The sequence below is a fragment of the Haliotis asinina genome, chromosome 9 (assembly GCF_037392515.1).
Source record: "Haliotis asinina isolate JCU_RB_2024 chromosome 9, JCU_Hal_asi_v2, whole genome shotgun sequence".
In the NCBI taxonomy this organism is placed as follows: domain Eukaryota; kingdom Metazoa; phylum Mollusca; class Gastropoda; order Lepetellida; family Haliotidae; genus Haliotis; species Haliotis asinina.
This window is the reverse complement of record NC_090288.1, coordinates 5444437-5465279: the sequence shown is the minus strand read 5'-3', so window position 1 is coordinate 5465279 and position 20843 is coordinate 5444437. Positions and strand designations below refer to the sequence as shown.

Genomic DNA, 20843 nt, shown 5'->3' with positions numbered 1-20843 from the left:
TGTATTGACATACAGCATGAGCTTTTCATGGGTTGATATGACGCGCGTGAAGCTTGCACAGCGCACGTGCATTGCTTTAACCTCAACTTTCGAAAAATGCACTTTTTCCCTGGGGTGTTTACAAGCGCAGGTTGTCGATTGCATTCGGTTTTTCATTCATTTCAATGTCATGGCACGTAGGAAATTATCAGAGGCCACTCGTTGGCAAATAATCGGCATGAGGAATGCTGGTATGTCTCTAAGACAAATCGGGACTCAAATCGGACGACATCATTCCATAATTTCAAAACTTTTGAAAAAATACCGGGCCACTAATGAAGTTAAAGACCTGCCTAGACCAGGAAGACCCAGGAAGACCACAGTCCGGGAGGACAGAGCTTTACTGAGACTTGTACGGCGCAGGTCCTTCGACTCGAGCTCTCGGTTGAGACAGGAGTGGCTTCCAGGGAGACCCATCTCGAACAGGACTGTTCGGAATCGTCTGAAAGCTGCAGGATACCGGGCAAGGAGGCCAATCAAGCGACCCAGACTGTCTCCAGCCCATAAGGCAGCCCGACTGGCCTGGTGTAATGACCGTTTGCACTGGAACATTGCCTCTTGGAGGAAGGTCCATTTCTCAGATGAGAGCCGGTTCTTGCTGCACATGGTGGACGGTCGTACTCGGGTCTGGAGGCAGAGGAACACAGCAATGGCTCCACGGAACATCCAGGAGACTGTGGCCTTTGGGGGAGGTTCCGTTATGGTATGGGGGTGCATTTCCATGAACTGCAAGTTGGATATCATTACCATCCGTGGCAACCTTAACGGTGTTCGTTACCAACAGGAGGTTCTTGACAGGGCTGTGGTACCTCATTTTGAGAACCATCCTCTGGCAACGAGACCCATATTTATGGACGACAATGCTAGACCTCACAGGGCGCATGCTGTAAATGATTTTTTGCGGCAAAATGCAATTGACAGAATTCCATGGCCTGCCATGAGCCCTGACCTCAACCCCATTGAACATTTGTGGGACTTTATTGGCCGTCGTGTGAGGCAGAGAGACCCACCAGTCCATAATCTCAACGAATTGACGGCTGCCCTGCATGAGGAGTGGAACAGGATCCCCCAGAATCAGATCCGGAGACTCATCCAAGGAATGAGGAGGCGTCTGGAATCGGTGGTGCGTGCGCAGGGAGGACACACTAGATATTGATGAAAGTCGGTGTGCAGACTCTCAGATGACTGTTCTTTCTTTCCATGTGACATTTGTGTTAATACACCTGACAACAACGTCTGTGGATGAATAGTAAATTGTGTCCATTTTTTCATGAATTTAAGACAGTTTTAAGAATTTGGATTTCGTTGCAATAAAGCAAAGTCTTGATACTTTTTCCCTTTAAGTTGTTTGTCAGAGATCGTCTGTTGAATAAAAAAGTGTCAAACTATATCAACCCGGCATATTTTGATTGTCAGAACACTTCAAAGTTGCTCCAATAGAAAAAATTGGGGTGTTGCTTGATTAATTTCCAGGTGTATAGATTTAATTGTTTGTGTTAGGTTTTCATTCAGCTGCCTCATTTGACTGTAGGCATAAACCAGCCTGGGAGATCGATTCCTGTGTTCCCTAAACACACTCCATGATTCGTATAAAAATTGTTTGGTGAAAACATTAACAGAAATGTGTATCAACCTGATGGATATAGCATATGAAACCAATGGACGTTTATGTATAGATAAAGCTCACTGGACTCTGGACTGGTGAACTGGATTGATTTTTATAACATGATCGAGGGATCAAGCTCGCAGACCTGGCTGACGCATGTCAGCGTATGCCAGTTGTGTATATCGATACCCGTGCTGTTGATCGGTGGATTGTCTGGTCCAGATGAATCCATGAAGGTCCGGGTTAGAATGTGTCTTCAGTAACCATGCTTGTCACATGAGATGACTAACGGTATGGGGTGGTCAGGCTCACTGACTTGCTTGACATATGTCATCAGTTCCCAAGCTCGTAGATCGATGCTCATGATGTTGATCACTGGATTGTCTGGTCTAGACTCGATTATTACAGACTGCAGCCACAAAGCTGGAATATTGCTGAGTGTGGCGTAAAACGTAACTCACTCACTCTGGGCCAGATGCCATTGTTTTACAGACCGCCGCCACATAGCCGAGAGTAGCGTTAAAACAAGCAAAAGACTTTTATACGAAGGAGATTGAATACTGTCAGTGTGTCACAGTCACAGTCACATCGTTCACCAAAATGGTGGCAAAAGGCGTTGTAGGACCAGAAATGAAATGGTCATGACGCCAGTCACCAGATTGGTTCTGATCACCCACGTACTGGAGTTATATACGTACTGTGTTAAGCGTACAGAACTCAAAGAAAAGCACATGCACACGCACGCACATACACACCCGCGCGCGTTGCTGAAAACTATATTCAGGAGGCATGCAGTACGGAACTCGGAGTGTAGCATGGAATTCGCTTAAGCTCGGCGTATTGCTAACGTAGATTAACTGGGTAACAAGAGAGAGTGTTTGAGTATGAATTTACGCCGCTTTAAGCAATATTCCGGCAATATCACTGCGAGGGACACCAGAAATGGGCTTCACAGTTTCTACTCAACAGGGGAATCGAACCCGGATCTTTTACGTGACAAACAAGACCCTTTTAACCAATACCACGTAAATGCATTTAATAAGAAATTGCAAAGGTATAGACAGACTCATAGAAGCTCGTTTATCATTCACGATCCACTTGTTCTGCCAGTCTGGTGTTTTTTATTCAAGTGTCTTTGGCATCACTGCACTCACTGCATTACATCTTCAGCTCAAGTGTGAAATCAGTAAACAAGAGAGCTGTCGTACTGAGGGATGTATACGAGCGAGTGCTGCAACTGGACTCTTACACTGTCACGTGGAAAGTACTGTATGAATGTGGGAACCATAAAAGTCCGAACCATAAAAGACAGTCTTTGCTACCACTTATGAACAGAAAGAAATCAATATTAAACTATGAAATATGTTACCACATAGTTGCAAAGGTCATTAGAACTAAGACTGTGAATGCATTCTGAGAACAAAATAGAACAATGAAAAGACAATAAAGTATCCAAAGCATTGGCGTAAATAATATGATGTTTAGTAAGTAAATGTCACGGTATATTACATGTCAGCATTTAACATAGCATCCCGTTCAGTTACCACTTCGATAATATTGATATGTCTGGGAATTTATTTCATATTTCGTTAAAACAATTTGTGGTCGTGGTTGTGCTTATGGGGATTGTTGTGTTGATGGTGGTGGTGACTGTGCCGATGGTGGTGGATGTGCTAATGGTGGTGATTGTGCCGATGGTGGCGGTTGTTGTGTAGACGGTGGTGGTGGGTGTGCTACTGATGGCGGTGGTTGTGCCTGTGGTGGTGGTGATTGTGCCGATGGTGGTGGATGTGCTACTGATGGTGGAGGTTGTGCCTGTGGTGGTGGTGAGTGGTGTGCCACTGATGATTGTGGTTGTGTAGACGGTGGTGGTGGTTGTGCTACTGATGGCGGTGGTTGTGCTGATGGGGGTCGTTGTGGTGATGATGGTGGCGCTGAATGTTGGAAATATCTAAACACCAGTTACCCTGTACAGTTGTCTCAGTCTGCTGTCGAGTCTATTGTAATGACGTGGTCACATGGTCATCAATAGTAGAGTCATGCTGTTACTCCACTTTTATCATTATTCCAGCAATATTATGGCAAGGGACACCAGAAACTAGCTTTACACATTGTACCCACCTGGAACAGAACCCGGACTTCTGGTGACACGCACGAAAGCTTGAACCACAAGGCTACCCTACCATGCCCTCAAGTGCCACCAGAGCAGCATAATCAACATAAGCAGATCTTGACGCCGCAGTCTTCACCATCACGTTAAAATCGAATCGGCAAATTATGGGCATAATTTACCTTTGGCCATTTCGCACCGGTAATCAAAGACGGCTGGTGTATAAATCAATAACACTGCTGTAACAGTAGCGGAGGTTACACAAACGGCAAAACATGTCCCATAGTATAATCAATGACCCTGACTTGAACTGGACTGGCTGAGGTATGAGTTCCCCCGTGCTTCGCTTTTTCATCCAGATTGTTCAGGCAACGAGCAATATCTCTCGCCATATCTGTACACGAGAGGGTAGCCTTTCGGCATCAGCTATAATAAGCGTTTCTTATGGAGGGGACGGTTTGTCAATTCTTCTACGTATACGTTCAGCCCAAGGAATATAGTGTTATTATTTTAAACAGATATCTAAAAAGACACAGGGAACAAATAACAATATATGTTGGACCAAAACAGTTAGGGATATATGTAAATTTTGAATTTATTTATTTATTTATTTATTTATTTATTTATTTATTTATTTATTTATTTATTTATTTATTTATTTATTTATTTATTTATTTACACACTGATAAAATATCAATCATAAAAATACCAGTATCCCTAACCTATTTTGTCAAGTGAATAATTTCAGGAGCAGAGTCAAAGTTGTCGAATCGTTTGACTTGTCATGCATTCAGTTTCAAACACAGAATACTATAACGCAATCTAAGGGACCACCAATTTCACTTCGTAATGACCGTAGTTCGTCGTACTCAAATACACTGTCACTTCGTTATAAGACAGCGGTGGGTAGCGTAGTGGGTAAAGCAGTCGCTCGTTACCTGAGGTCCCGGTTCGATTCCACACATGGGTACCATTTATGAAGAAAGTATGAACCAAATATTAAATATAGAATAAAAAAAAGGTTTAACCCTTAACGCAACAAACCCTGTCTTCATACTAATAATACCCTACAAGCCTCCACCCCCAACATTAAATGGAAGTACGTGTGTGGTTATATTCTAAAACAATGTATCAGATTTGGGAAACCTAAACGCCAAAATACGTGCTTGGTCATGCAAGTACTTTCAGAAAACTCTTTTTGACCCAAGCTGATTTTATATAGACATTTAGTCCAAACATGTACGATTTTTTATACGAATTATGTCCAAATCGATCCATTTGACCTATAGAACGGTGCCAACATCAATCGAAAATGGAAATACGTTCAAATCGGTATCTTACAACGAAATCACCAGAGACCAAATTATTCCAACATGGGCGTTGTCAAGGAAACGGAACACAGAGTGACACAGATCTAATCAGACGTACCGGAACAGATTGAGCGGTCTGTACACAGACTGGACGTTCATAAAAATACGGCTTGTCGACGCCAAGTGGTATTGGCAGGTACTGATGGATGAACACTTGGCATAAGAGCGACGCCGTAAGTCCTGTGTGTACTCACTTGCAAGGTAAGTATTAGCTCCATGAAGTACAGCATCCGGGTGTAGGCTTGTGTGATGGATACAAATGATCCGTCTTCAAATAATCTAGTCTGGATCAGACAATTCAGTGATTGACATCGCTAGCATCGATCCGCCAAATTTTGCTCGATGACAGGCATTAACCAAGTCAGCCAATCTGACCCCATCCCGAAGTCGCCTCTAACGACCATGGGTGGCTGGAGCCCAGGTCTACACGGAGCTCCACGGGTATCCTAGATCTGTAGCAAGGTATTATACTACACTGGGAAACAAGTATTGATACTGCAGATATTCTAGAACTGACATCAATCAATTTAGCGTTTATGGACGTACAAAGTACCCCAAGTGTACAATAACAGGTGCAGACTAAGTGGGGTTTTATTTATGTACGTTTGTATTAACCCATCAGGAATAAGGAACTCGGTGTCCAATTAATGGTTATTAGTAACACTCGGGTATTCTACTGCAGTATTCAAAACTAAAACAAATGCACCAAGTGAATATATATATTTTGAACCGAAGCACATTCAAAAATATCCATATCGTATAGGAGTTTGCTTGCATGACGCTATACATCCTGCAAACTGTAAATCGGAAACAGCCTCACACCACCTTTCCATACTCTCGATGATGGTGGTGGTGATGTGATGACGATGACGGTGATGATGATAATTACACAGCCCAAAGCATCTTTCCTATCTCTCGATGACGATGGTGATGGTGATGATGATGACGACGACGATGATGATGACAGTGATGGTGATGACGACGGAACCAAAATCGCTGTGGATGGATGAAATATACTCCACTCTGGCATTTCTTCCCAGTGTTGGTGATGTCGTAAAGCGTTGACAAGACGGTAATAGCGTTTGCGAGAAAAAAACTGAATTATCACCTACTGTGATGGATTGCACAGCCGACCACTGCTCAGCAGAACATCCTCATTTAATTAAATCCATATAAGGTGCACGGCTCTCGCGAGATCACGTCTGAGGCGGTACTTTGTCTGACCTGATACGAGAAAAGCTTAAACAAGAACATGACGAGCTGCCTCGTATTGTGTAAGACCACGATTAGACTAAAAGCTGGCTTTAAAACTCCATACGAGGTACACTTCATCATCGACCTTTTGAGGCAAAGAGATGACATGAAGGTGACGATCGTATCAAAGGGGAGATAATTTGATATCAAGGTCATTGAACTGTAAATGTGAGGCACTAAAAAACATGGCAATGCGTGTCTCTGTTTTATAACATCATATTTGGCCGAAACCATCACAAAGAATAAAGTTGAATAAAATGAAAATGTATGAAAACGTTCAACATTTGGAACTTGAACATTAATAAACCTGGAATTGGACCGAAAATTATTTCGGAAGCTGTGATTGATACCAGTCAAGAAAACAAATTATACCCGTTAATTTACGAAAACACTGAAACATCCAAGTTACAAGTCAGGATTTCAATAACAGAAACATTTCTTTCCTGTCAAAGTGGCAAAAGACCATTCTGTGATATCGATCGATGGACTTGTGTGAAATTACATAGAACACAGGGGCGAGCGTCCAGCCTTCCAGAAAGTACAAGAACGATAACTCTCAACCACCGCTACCATCGGTTAATTCTAAATCATGCATACGACACTTTCACCCCAAGGGAAACGATTAGAGAAAAGAGCACATTGCCAGTTGAATAAATGTTACCATGAAGTCCTAATAGAGTCCACAGGTCGATTATGTGTTATGATAATCCGATCCTGTACTAAATACATCAATATAACGAGGATTGATCGGGGGAAAATGTTATATCGTCATCGCCTATATTGATCTAGAACCAAAATTCAAAGAACGCTCTATATGCAGGAAATATAGTCTTGTTCATTCCGACACAAGCTCCTTCCTGGGTCGTTCTTCGTGTCCGAAGTGCGGTGGAGTTCGTGTCTTCTCGGACAGCGGAAAATCAGTAGTTCGATCCCTGTCCTCGTCATAGCCAATACGTTAACATATGGCGATCAGCATTAAGGGTATGGAGCAAGGACACACGTACAAATATGGCCATGCGTGTCAAGTTTGTTTGATACCATAACAACACGACAATAATTCCGAAGGCCAGGTATTTTCCAGGTATGTCAGTATTTCCTTCATTAGAATGGTAAAGAATACAGTCAAACGAGCTTAGTTTTTGAAATCTTATACTCAAATAATTTCAAAATTGCAAAATCCTACCTCGCCTTATCACCGTAGGTGAAGTAGGAGACACTACCTGTCCTCACCCAACCTTATCCCACTTCAACTCACCCATCTCATCTCAACTAAACTTACGTCACCACAGCTCACCTCACCTGACCTCACCTTACCCATCTCACCGCATCCCCTCGCGTCAGAAACCTCCCATAACAGAAGAAAATAGTCTGTCATACAGACTCTGAAAGGCGGTGGGGGTAGGGTTGTGGTCAAAGCGTTCGCTAGTCACGCCAAAGACCCAGGTTCTATTCCCGCTGTGATAATGCTGGAATATTGCTAAAATCGTATAATCTAAACCGAGACACTCACAGACGCTGATGAAAATATATATGTCCCACATAAATACTATGACCTTTTTCTGTAAAACGTGTTCATTTCAGAGACTTGTTGTTAGTCTACAAAAAGACTCGGATGACAAGGATGACAGTGTGACCTAGCGAGGTTTGTACTAGTTCACGATAACCGTATGTTAATATCACTGCCATATTGTGCTAGCGTTTGATTGAAAGCGTTGAAGTGTGATGGACTCAGTGTTATCCCTCACTAATCAATATAGGACATCCAGTTTAAAAATGGACAAAAATGTCTATGAATCCTGTAAAATCATGTATATATATATTTTCCACCGACCAATCACTGCAAGAAGATGTCAGTACGACGATATGGTCCCTTTCTTCTAAAACGTAGACTTATAATTGAACGAAACACAGCAAAACCTCGAGAAATTAGCAAGCTCCACAATCATAACGGTTGATCAGGAAATAATGTTTAGATGTCATATGATTATTACTCATCAGTGAGTTCCCTAGCAACGTGTAATCAGTGTTTTAACAAACAGACAGGAACATGGTGGAAATAGAAAACAGATTAATACAAGACCATGGATGAAAACATATTCCCCATTAACCCGTTCAGTTCACACCAAACACATGTATATACATGGCAATAAGATTGTCTTGTGGTGTCGTTGCAATGCTGTTTAGTGGAGATAAAGGACAACAAAACTGGTTTCTGGGATCCTTGGATCCTCTTGCGCTACAGCTAACATTGCGATATGAGAGATGGGGTCCATCTTAAGAACTGTTTTCAACATGTGACTAGGGTCCTGTTCGATTATTACGAAAGTGGTTTTTGTTTCTGAAACTGGTTTCTGCTGTTGTAAACGAGTGTCTAGTTTCGGATACCATCGTGGGATCATCGTGTAACGATAAGACGTGAAGATCCCTATGTTACTTTTTCTATGACAATTTGTTCCATCTGTTCCTACACAAAGCGGCATTCGTGTGTATAGAGAACGCACTAAATAATATGAACTCTTCTACATTTAATAATATGCATATCAGTTATACAATGTTATAAATGAACGTCACGGTTTTGAAAACTTCATAACAGGAATCAGAATTTCCAGATATCCATGCTCAATTCCCATCCTTAAAGGTTTGATGGAAATACAGTCAACTCAGTTCAGAATTAAAATACCATCAGAGGGTACTGCTATATATTAAAGATAGTCATCAAGTCAAACTCAAAGACTGGAAGACGAAACAGTACCACGAGGTCTAAATATGGAAAAAGTATAATAACCTTTCGTCAAATATATACTACAAACATGTCGTTTAAAGTGCTCATTCAGCACACAATTTATACATGACTATCAAGTTTTAGGGCGTTCCCATAATTTTTGTTTGTAGTAAATGAGAAGTCAATATACGTGATTGATGTGTCAGCATGTTTTGTTACATCAGCTATCGGCTGTGAATCAAGTGAGTTCTGTTAACAACATAGGTGCAATGTGTGAAGCCCATTTCTGGTGTCCTCCGCTTGTATATTGATTGTTTGAATATTGCTAAAACAGCACTAAAACCATATTCGTTTATTTCATCAATGAATTGGTAAAAACATATTAAGCAAATTAAGCATTTTAAAAATTTGATGTACTGTTTTTTTACTAACCGCTAATTCAGGTGACACGTACTTTTCAGATTAAAGAAAAACATCCAGATTAAACAACTTATCTCTCAAAGAGCGACATATGGAATCTGGCCTCGGCACTCAATTAGATACAGACAGTGTTTCAAATTGAGAGTTGGAAGTTTCCACTTTGTCACTATGAGTAGTTTCACTCATGACAGAACTGACGCAAGGAAATCTATTTTCATGGTAAAGAATTTACAACGTTAGAGCATGACGTGGAAAGACAGACACTAAAGTAGTTGCCACGAGCTGCTAGACAGATGACGCACTTGTTATTCAAGACGCCGGAGAAGTGAAAAATAACTTTCTTGTGCTGACTGGGCTGCACCTGCATAGCTGCAAGATTATAGCATATTGTCACTTTATGTGTGGATCTCTTTTTCAAAAAGTACAGTTCATGTTAATAATAGAGAAATAAAAACTGATTAAAACAGCCAAAGAACGAGTAGAGTTTTGTGTGAAATTTCGACATCCCAACAATATCATTTATTTTTCATTTCATTTATATATTTGTATAGCGCCAATATCCACTTTACCTGAAGCGGCTCAAAGGCACGTTTTCCCCTCGACCATTGGATGTCAATCTCAACGGCACATCGTATTATCAATCTCAACTCCCTGGGAACATACGACTTTAAGTATCACGGCTTAACAAAATGAAATTGGCTTTATTTTATTGTTTGAAGTTGGACGTGACGGGCTAACGTGTTACCTGCTCAGCTGAGCTGTGTCAGTGCCTTCAATGTACTTGAAGAAAATTCGAAGAGTGACAGTAAACCACTTCTAATATCAGGTATTGCTGAATATTACTTGAACTCTTAAACCATTCACGAAGCAGGTGAATCAGTGAGTGAATGAGGGATGTGGATGAGTGAGAGCGTGGGTTTGGGGTTTGTTAGTACCGTATGGTCATACGGTACTGACTACAAATAAAATAAACATCTAACGTTGACCTTTCATTTCGGACAAGATATAATCACATAACATATTATAATATAATAAATATCTTATGATAACACCAGACAGTCAGGTTTTCATGGGATATTGATAGATTTTTCACCTCGTCTGTTGATATATGTTCCTGATATCCCTTATCTAATGACACGTATATCGATACGCAGCTCCATTGGGGCAGCTGTATACATCCACTGACCAATCACTACGGTCACTACACAACACTGGACTCTCAGGCTACTATAGGCGGACACTTTGAACTCAGCGGAAGGTCATCTTAAGGCTGAGAAAACACCGTATCGATGCATTCGAACAGCAGTCCGAAACCTGAGTTATGCCTTTCAGTATTCAAAAAAGGGCCAATCCGCAGATACTGGACACAACGCAGCTGACCATTCCTGGAAGGCTAGGGGACTGGAGGCACCGTGGCAACTAAGCGGGGTTATACCATGCCGCCGGGCAATGCTATTGGCAGCGCGATAGATGTCCGTCCAGCTGTCATGCCATTCAGATCTATCTCTAGCACTGTGCTCCTCGTGCAAACCAGCTCTGTCAGCTCTGCGCGCAGAGGAATGTTCCGGTGAACAGAACATGTTCTGAGAGAAGGTACATTTGCAGATCTACGATCAATCACTACGCTTTGAAAACGAGAGAGGAAACAAGATTTTGTTGCACTTGGATTCATGTAAACAACGTTTCGTGTATGCGTGTGCTGTTCTGACACAACACTAATGTGAGTGAGTGAAATATGGTTTATGCCGCACTTTGTAATATTCCAACAATATCATGACGGGGAACACAGTGTGTTTCACACATCGTACCCATGTGGGGAATCGAACTAGGATCTTCAGCATTAACTACTAGGCTACCCCACCACCCCTGCTAGAGATGAAAAAGTACTCCAAGAATATATATTGAATTAAGAATGTCGAATATTTTTGTGTCCTTTACTAGACAGTTTACGTAACTTGCAATAGAATCTATCTTACCGGTTGCAAAATAATGAACAAATAAATTGACCATGCAATGTCGAACCCGGATTTTCGGCGTGACGAGCAAACGCTTTTACCACTAGGCTACCTGACTGCGATTTAGTTTTTTTCAGAGCTTATCGCATCCATCCTGCTGTGCATGCGAGTGCTGCCACTTCAGACGATCTATCGACTTGACTATAGACAGTCCAACAACAATAATGGCCCACTGACACTCAAGTAACAGTTCAAGCTCCTCGCGGACTCAGCATAGGGTGTTCGGAATCATAATACACTAAAATTGTATCATTATGTTTTCGAAATGAAAAACAGCGGTTTCAGCAATAGCGGTTTGTTATAATGACGCTTGAACATTTATTGACCCGGAATAGTTTGTTTCCAGAGAGTTGTTTGTGCATTCTGTAACCCTGTTCATTAATTTAGGACTTCGTGCTCAGGCGGTTGCGAACCAGGAACAAACACAGCCAAGTCTAGTGGATCGTCTAGTGGTTTATTTAAATTTGCATCAACGGTTATAATAAAGTGAAACTATTCAGGTGCTTTACAAACGTACTGTAAGCAATCCTGAATAGCGACCTCTGACTACCTTAGCCCCGCAAACGGTCTCCCCGAACTCTAACTTTCCCCCCTAGTTTTAACCCCGGTCCTCATTACATCAAAGTCTATGATCCATCAACCCATAATTGTAAAGACACGACACATTCGCTGGACTGTCCTTTAGATGTCCACCACTATACCTATTTCTTAAGTTTCCGATGTCAGTCAATTTCGGACAGCCAATTAATTATCTAAATTCCTTGCTACCTGCGCTTCCGGTCCTCACGTACAAATTTCAAATATGTTTAATAACACAGTTCATGTACAACCCAACTCATATAAATTATAATGTACAAAGATTATTTTAATTCGCATATAAACTATCCTTATAAACATCCTTATAAACCGCGAGTGTAACTCCCGGTTACAATTCGGAGCACACACAAAAATATCTCTTTTATATAATGCTATATTAAAAATAAAAAAACCCTATATCGACAAAATGTTAAATTAACACACACACACACACACACACACACACACACACACACACACACACACACACACACACACACACATACACACACACACACACACACACCATTATAATTCATCATATCTATGTAAGATGACAGACACACAGACAGACAGGCAGACAGATATTTTATTCAGTATAAAGGCCAAAGGCCCATGATACGAAAAAGTAGATTCGTTGAGATGAGTGCACATAAAATTGATAGGATTTATGTTTTCAGGGTTGCAGTTCTAGTACATATTTCAGACATTTACAGGCATTCATGATAATATTTTTTTCTTTAGTGTTAAGTATGTGTATCAAATTTTGTTTGCTGACATTGCCATACAAAAATGAAGTGACGAACCTATTTCTAGCATCATTATATAATTTACAATCCAGAAGGACATGTGTTTCATCTTAAATATTACATTTTAAATTTTCTACTTTACAGTACAAACAAACTTTGTCAGCCACTGGAATGTCATTATATCTTCCTACCTCTAAGCCTAACCCAAAATTGCTGCACCTAAACTTTGCTAGTAGAGATTTCAGATGGGGAGAGACTGATAATGATAGGTAGCTCTCCACATGCAGTAATGATTTAAAGTGTGTGCACGCAAATGAAGCTGAAAGGTTATCAACAGTGGCAGACCATGATTGTTTGAGGTTATCAGAGAGCCGAAGTTTAAATTGCTGCATAAATGCTTTGCTATCACCGACATCCTGTGTGATCCATACATACCCAAAACCGAGGGTAAATAAGATATTTTTTATATTTGTAGCCCATGTGGTCCTATCTAGATCATCAAGAGATTTCAACGTATCATAACGCTGAAATGGGAGTCGATGTGATTTTAACTGACTGTATAAACCTACACAAATATTTAACTGCTCTAGACACATAATTATATTGTAATGGAAGCCTGCCACATTCCCCTAGAATCATACTACCACTAACATTTCTGCCAGCTCTGAGGTATTTTCTGCAAATCTTAATCTGGAGGCCTTCAATAATTTTACAATATGATGTTACCCAAACCTCAGATCCATAACACAGTATAGGCAGAATGACAGAATAGAACAACTTAAAGAGGTCTGGAGCTGGCAAAATTTCTTTGAAACGAGTAGACAGATATAAAAGCTTTATTGCCTTGAGAGAGGAGGCAATGGTGTGCCTTAATCCATGATAGCCTGAGAGTAAAAACTATGCCAAGATACCTATAAAATGGCGCGACTTCATTTTGTTTACCCTCAAAGAAATAGTTTCCATAGTGTGTTAAATATCCCGAGTTTCGAAACACAATAATTTTTGTTTTTCCAAATTAATCTTCATACCAGTATGCCTACAGAATAACTCTAGTGCATTAAGTCTCTTCTGTAATTGAAGTGCAGTATCTGGAACTCCTGACACATCACCAGCAAACATTAATGCATGGAGATTATCAACATTAACATTGATGTTAACACCTTTTCCTCCAAAACGTTCTAAAACTGAAAAGTGCTTGTTGATAAAGATAATGAATAGTTGGCGACTCAAGATGCAACCTTGACGGGTGCCTTGATTGCACATGAAAGTATCAGTGAGGCCATTTGAGGTCCTAACACAGGCTACCAATTTCGAGTACATGGACACTAAGATATTATAGAATTTGCCAGTTATTCCAACATCCTTTTGACAATTAAATAAAACTTTATGATTAATTGTATCAAATGCTTTTCAAAATCATTGCTATCACCAAGTATTCGCAAAAACGTGTGATCATGTACTGTCCGTCCTACCGGTGGGTATATTTCATTTGCTTGTATATTAAAGAATAATGAGACAAAGGTCACACCGACTTGGATGCAGACTGTATAAACTGGATATTCCTCGTGGTAACTAGGCATCAGTGCGCTCTGATGTTATCCAGAGATGGGGAGAATGAGATACAATATCGCCAATGATAAAGGGCAATACAAGCCAGTGTCAGGCGAACGCAATGGTTGGCAGCTTACAGCACTGCCACTTTGAGGTATTTCAGTTCAATTCAATCTGTCAAATCTGGACTCAGACCTCTACTGATCTCTGTTAATGCTGGACCAAATTTACACTGCCAAATATAGTACGTGTTTCAATCAGTAAGTAAATCTGTCTCATCACGACTTCCGTCTCTCCGGATGCAATCCGGACATTGCAGGCAAACGACCAATCTATTACGTAACTGACATTCCATACTTTAAATGAACTTTTCAGATAGTTAATTCACACATCAGGAAGGTTGGTCTCACTGATAAGCATCCGTAAATGACTGGGTATTTTGAGAATGAATTCAACCAATTTGCGTAACAATACTCGGAAGCTTGACAATCTTTGAAGCTTATTCTGACATACTCTTTGAGACAGGTATTTTTTTTAAAGAAATCGCGACTTTCTTCTCTCTGGATAGTCGAGAGCCATCCTTAACAAACCGGTGGTCAATTTCAGTTCCACTATGGGATTCATCGTATCCTCACACTACTCAGGGACGGAACTCTGAACCATTGATTAACAATACGGCTGTATGTATGTATGTATGTATGTATGTATGTATGTATGTATGTATGTATGTATGTATGTATGTATGTATGTATGTATGTATGTATGTATGTGTGTATGTATGTATGTAACTGTGATTATATGTGTATTACATCTGCATGTTCTGTCAACTATGTATGTTATAAGTAGATACCTATATATACTTACTGCTATATGTATTTCAAATGTATGCCATGTAGCCTCTGACTGACAAATAAACTTACTAAGCTACACAGTGGGAAGACTCTGTAAAGGTCTTGTGAAAGAGGGACATATTCAAACTGTGCCGCAGCATCCTGTGACACTATGGTGAGTGAGTGAGTTTTATTTATCGTCACATCGGCAATATTTCAACCTTACCATGACGAAAGAAAACCATACACAGAGAACAAATATATTCAAAAGGTCGCGAAGTATAGCATACAAAAACACCACGGCAGACGGTGTAGCTGAATGACAGGAGATCTGATAGACGGCAGGTAAGACAGACAGCTGATCCGATTGACGGCAGGTCCGTTGGACGGCGGATTTGATAGAGGGCAGATATGGTAGACAATATATCTTGATAGAGGGCACATCTGATGGACGGTGTAGGTGATGGGCGGATCACAGGAGAGGTAGGTTCCGCTTATACTCTCTCCGTGACAATAAACGTCAGCCTGCCATCGAGACCACGTCTCTGTCTTTTGTCAGTTCGTGCTAGTATTGTAACTGATTAATCAAATGATACGTGAGTTGATTATCTGTGCGAGTGGATACTCCTATTTTGAGTTTCTACTGATAATTAGAGAACAGAAGTACTTCATTTTGTTACCCATTTAGAGAAACTGTTCAACATTAGTTTTTGGAAAATCAGTTTTCCCCGAGGAATATCGGTTAACAGAAATCCAATTCAAAATAATTGATTGGTTGTTAGTTTAAGTTGAGTTTTCTCCCCTGGGGGCGTTGAAGATGTCTTTGTGTTAATGCTGGACGGTATGCGATGGAGTAGATGATGCAAAGGAGGGAGTAGACTGTCCAGGGAAATACTACCATGTAGACACAGGTTCGATAAGTTATTTAGTCTATCTCTCTTCTTCACATTGTTAGTGTTCTCATAGTCCTTGGTAGAAAGTCTTAGGACTTATCTCCCCTGTTACTTTTTGTGGTTGCATTAAGACGGTACATGGACACCGGAAAGGAGTCAATGGCGCTGTTGCGACAAACATGTGCATAGAGGTTAACGAGTAGGAGGTGAAATTAGCAATATTCCTTGTCTTGGTTTATTTCTTGAGTACAGAGTACATCGTCACGTTTTAATAGACGCGCCCAGGGGATCACTCCCCGAGGAAGGCAGCTCACACATTCCATTGGAGCAGTGTGCGAAAGTTTCCAAATTTTGCTTGTCAGTCAGGCAATCTATGCCTGAAAGTTACTAGTTAAATTGAATGTTGACACGGGTTTCATAATTGAGCTGCTTAACTGATGAACATTAACATGTTTATGAGGCCATGATCTTGCATGATTTTAAAAAAAAAAGTACTGTAACTTAACAGGTCGGAGAAAGTGACGTATTTACAAAATGACCTCACGAAAATTCCCCCGCCAGTCATGCCAGTCATGACTGTGAAAATTAAGTGACTCGAATGGATTTTTACTTACTACGGGCTAGCGGGCCAGTGGCTGTATCGCGCCGTCCTTACAGCCGGGTGTATGGACGTTACACAGGTGTTGGGAGATTGGTTTTGTCTCATTCGTATGTTCCCAAATGCTTCCAAACGGGTCCTCAGGGTTTTACACCCAGACACTTGTTGTGCAGTATCGTAAAGTACGGGAGAACATAAATCTGCCTCAAGGACATTATGCTGTTGAAAAACAAAACCGGCTGTGTGGCTTTACGCAATTAGTGTTATCCAAATTGCCTGCATTATGTTTACTGATGTTAGAACAAAGTCTACTCAATTGACATATAGTTTTACTGACATGCAAATGTATGTAATTGGTATGGAAAAAGCGTAGAATCTGACACTCCGAACTGTAATCACAACTACATGTATGTCCAAACGGCAAATATTTATATATGAAACGGGGAGGTGGGGGTAGCCTAGTGGTTAAGTGTTCCGTCGTTGCGCCGAAGACCAAATCAAGAAACCTGGCTCCCACGTCAATACGACAGGGATTCCATACTGGTGCCATTCTGGCACTGACTCCCAGCAAGGCCCCCAGCAAGGCCCCCCCAAAATAATTGCTTTTGATTTGTTATAAAAGTGTCTGATGTGCGATTCTGTTACAGGAAACATGACTCACCTTCTGTGTACAAAACGATTGCGTTTCTGAGTTAAAATGAACAGTTTTCTGAAAAAACACCACTTTAATCTGGTTTTGTTACATGAACTGTTAATGTTTTCTGGAAATGTTGTTGCCGTTTTCTCTTGCAAAATGATTTGAAAGGGCTGCAATAGACGTTAAACTTTATCACTAGTAAAATCAAATAAATGCCCTTTTCTGTGATTTCTAGACAGATAACTTATGGGGGAAAAAACACCCATGATATTTGTCAGCTCATTTAAATAATCGATGCTGATAAACTATAAATGGAAATGTCACAGCGACATGTAGAAATCTCAGTCGGTTCACGCAAACTTCCTGCTTTGAACAAGTTATTTGTTTTCTTGGTCATGTCTTCCAATCGCTCCCAGAACAAATCTCATTACACTTACAGTCAGTGACATTCTAACAATGTCTTTTTAATAACATTTCTTCATGTTCTCAACCGGCTGTACCTCTCTGAAAGGCAAATACAGAATCATACAACCCGATATCAAGCACAGGTCGGAAATAGACAATATCACTGACGTCACTGAACGACACCATGACGGAATAATAGACTCTTGTAGACCCACTGCCCAAACAGGCTTCCAAGCAAGCACATGTTCAGACGTGTTGAATACATATAAAAGTAAATGTACTTTTGTTGCATTTCTTATATTTTCTTCGATTAGCGTGCGAACCGTTCATGTGAAGAGAGTAGCTATTTAGCATCCTGTCATCAGACTGACACTTTCAGCTTGCGGCATCCGGTCGATCAGTGCGGTGCCATAGTCAAATTAAATTAAAGATCCCACGATTCTTTCATATTATTTTTGTGAGTGAGTGAGAATGGCCTTACGCAACTTTTAGCAATATTGCAGCACTGTACCGCAGAAATGATCTTCGCACATTGTACCAATGTGGGCAATCGAACCCTGGTCTTCGGCGTGACGGGCGTACGCTTTAACCACTCGCCTACCTCACCGCCTCCATATCACGTACGTTACCGTGTCATGCTCAAAACATATTTTTTCACGATATCGTGTATATGTTACACAAAAAAAGACGTTAAACAAAACCGATACTTTCATATTAGTATAGTTACTGAGACATACAAAAAGAGACAAAAGTCCAAGTTAAAAACATGCGATTCTTTCATATTACCTTATTTTGATATGTCACACTAACACCTTGAGGAACTCTATTCTTCACATTACTATAGTAAATTTGTTATATTATAAACAGTAAGTTAAGGAACATAAGAATCGGCTGTTCTGTACTTCTTTTGATTATGATGCATTCAGTATGTACACATATACACGCACATATATAGAAGATAGAAAAGTCCTGATATTTCTTCTCGTTAACACTCCTCATCTGCAGGTGTATATGCAATAAGTATATAAAAGATGACACACAAGAAAATGTAACAGCAGGTAACATAGTTATCTATAGATAACATTTCCGTCAAATCCAAGTTCCAGTCGATAATTTGTATTTTCAATCTCGGCCCCGTTCCCAGAAGCGACCGTAGCGCCAGGACTGTGGTAAGTCAGTGTTAAAGTATGGCAGTTACAATCGTCTTTTTAGCGCTACCATCGCCTTGAGGAACAAGGCCCTGTTTATTTTATCTTGGACAAAACTGTGTTCCACAGGAGATATCGCTTGCGTGAGATCAGACGTTATCTGCACTGCAGATCTAATGGCACTACTGTGTTCAGAAATGTATTTCTTTTTCATTGAAAACTAACGAAGAATGATTTTGGATGATAAATAGAATCTCACCAATTGTATCAATGTGTTACTTTATCAACTCGCGTTGATACATTTGATATCAGTAGACACTTGAGATTCTCTACATACTTCACTGAAACAACGGTCACGTAGGACAGAGTGTCATAACCCAGGATGTTGGATAGAATGGTAAACACCATTGTTTGAACTGGGAGTTGTACACAGTCACCTAATTGGGTGGCCATCAACACGGTGATATTGTTTCGGAATACATGGTATTATGACAGGTGGTCTGAACAGTGAGTTATCGCTATTTGAAGTCGGAATTTACTGGATTCTTCTATGTTGATCGCCATGGTTTGTAAACGCACGGTCAACATTCAGATTGCTAAAATGGATAATGAACACTGCCTTTAGAACACAAATAACTACCTTATGAATTAAAAACGACCTCAAATGGAACACTAATTTCAGTTCGCTATGGCCGGAGGTTGAAATACTATACTCATTTCCAATACAATGTCCTGCTTGTGGTCAGGAATCCCCAAACAGTTCGTTATAATAGTATTCTTTAGATATGTCCAATATACTATGGTTGTAACGCGAACCAATAATTTTGGACCAATAATTTTGGTTCGTTGTGGCATTAGTTCGATATAAACGTTTCCAGTGATATATGCCTCAAGTAATGGAGAATATCCAGTTCGTTATAGCCGTCAGTTCGTTACAAGCGAGTTCGTTACAGCGGCGCATAAGTTTAAGACGCTTGTATTTAAGATTGTTTGCATTTGAAGACAAGTCATGGAATGAATGGCAATCCTTGACAATGTAAATGATTCAATTTAAATTCGTCCTTCTGTGTGGTACGTAGGTGAAAGTGTGTTATGCACAGCATGAGTTGTTGTTTTTCAAATATAATTTTGTTAGTTGATCAATGATAGCTGTAACTTTTCCTGGTTAAGGATTTCTGTTATTACTGAGAAACATTTCTGATTTTGTAAATCAATTATACGTTTTACTTTCCATTGGTGCCTGTTAGAGACCACAAACCTAGAAATATATCTGACTACACGGCATATATCTGCAGATTCGTTAATGACAGTATCTGAAGATACTGGCCCGGAATACTCGCACATACTAATAACAGCTGACTCTGAAATCAGTGCGTCCAAGGCATTTGGTGATCAGCTCCAGTCATTCACAGTAGGAGACTGGACAAGAGACCACTACGGTTGATTACACTGACCTCACTAATCAGTGGAGGGTCATTATTTGCTTTAACAAGGGATCAGTGCTACTGCATGGACCGGAATAACAGTCTTGGCCTCGAATCACAACCCCTACTGATTAGTGGACGAGTCTTAATTAGGTGCTGGATCTGGTCACTTCACCCTTTCACCCAATGCTTTAAGGGGCCACTGAAGAGGGCAGGGTGTAACGTTTTATCATTGAACTTGGGCAATATGATGAGCAGTGAGACAAATGCGAGTTGGGTCAATCAGACTTTATCAAAAGTTTTGAGTTCGTGACGAGATTTTGTCCTTTTAACCTTTCAGATAGGGATCTAGGTTATAATCAACAGAATGAACTGTGCTTTAATGTTTCGTCTCGATATTGTCTGGTGAATATGGGAGGAAATACCGAACTTTGCGGGTCTAACACTTTTCTGAAACGATGCCGATAAACCTAAAAACACCATAGAAGCCAAACAG

At 40.5% G+C, this 20843-nt stretch overlaps 1 protein-coding gene across 1 annotated transcript in view; it reads right to left on the bottom strand.

The window, feature by feature from the left end:
* The window catches only part of LOC137296109 (universal stress protein in QAH/OAS sulfhydrylase 3'region-like), a 52502-nt gene that overhangs the window by 19807 nt on the left and 11852 nt on the right, over nucleotides 1–20843 (bottom strand). The gene's annotated exons all lie outside the window — the stretch shown is intronic.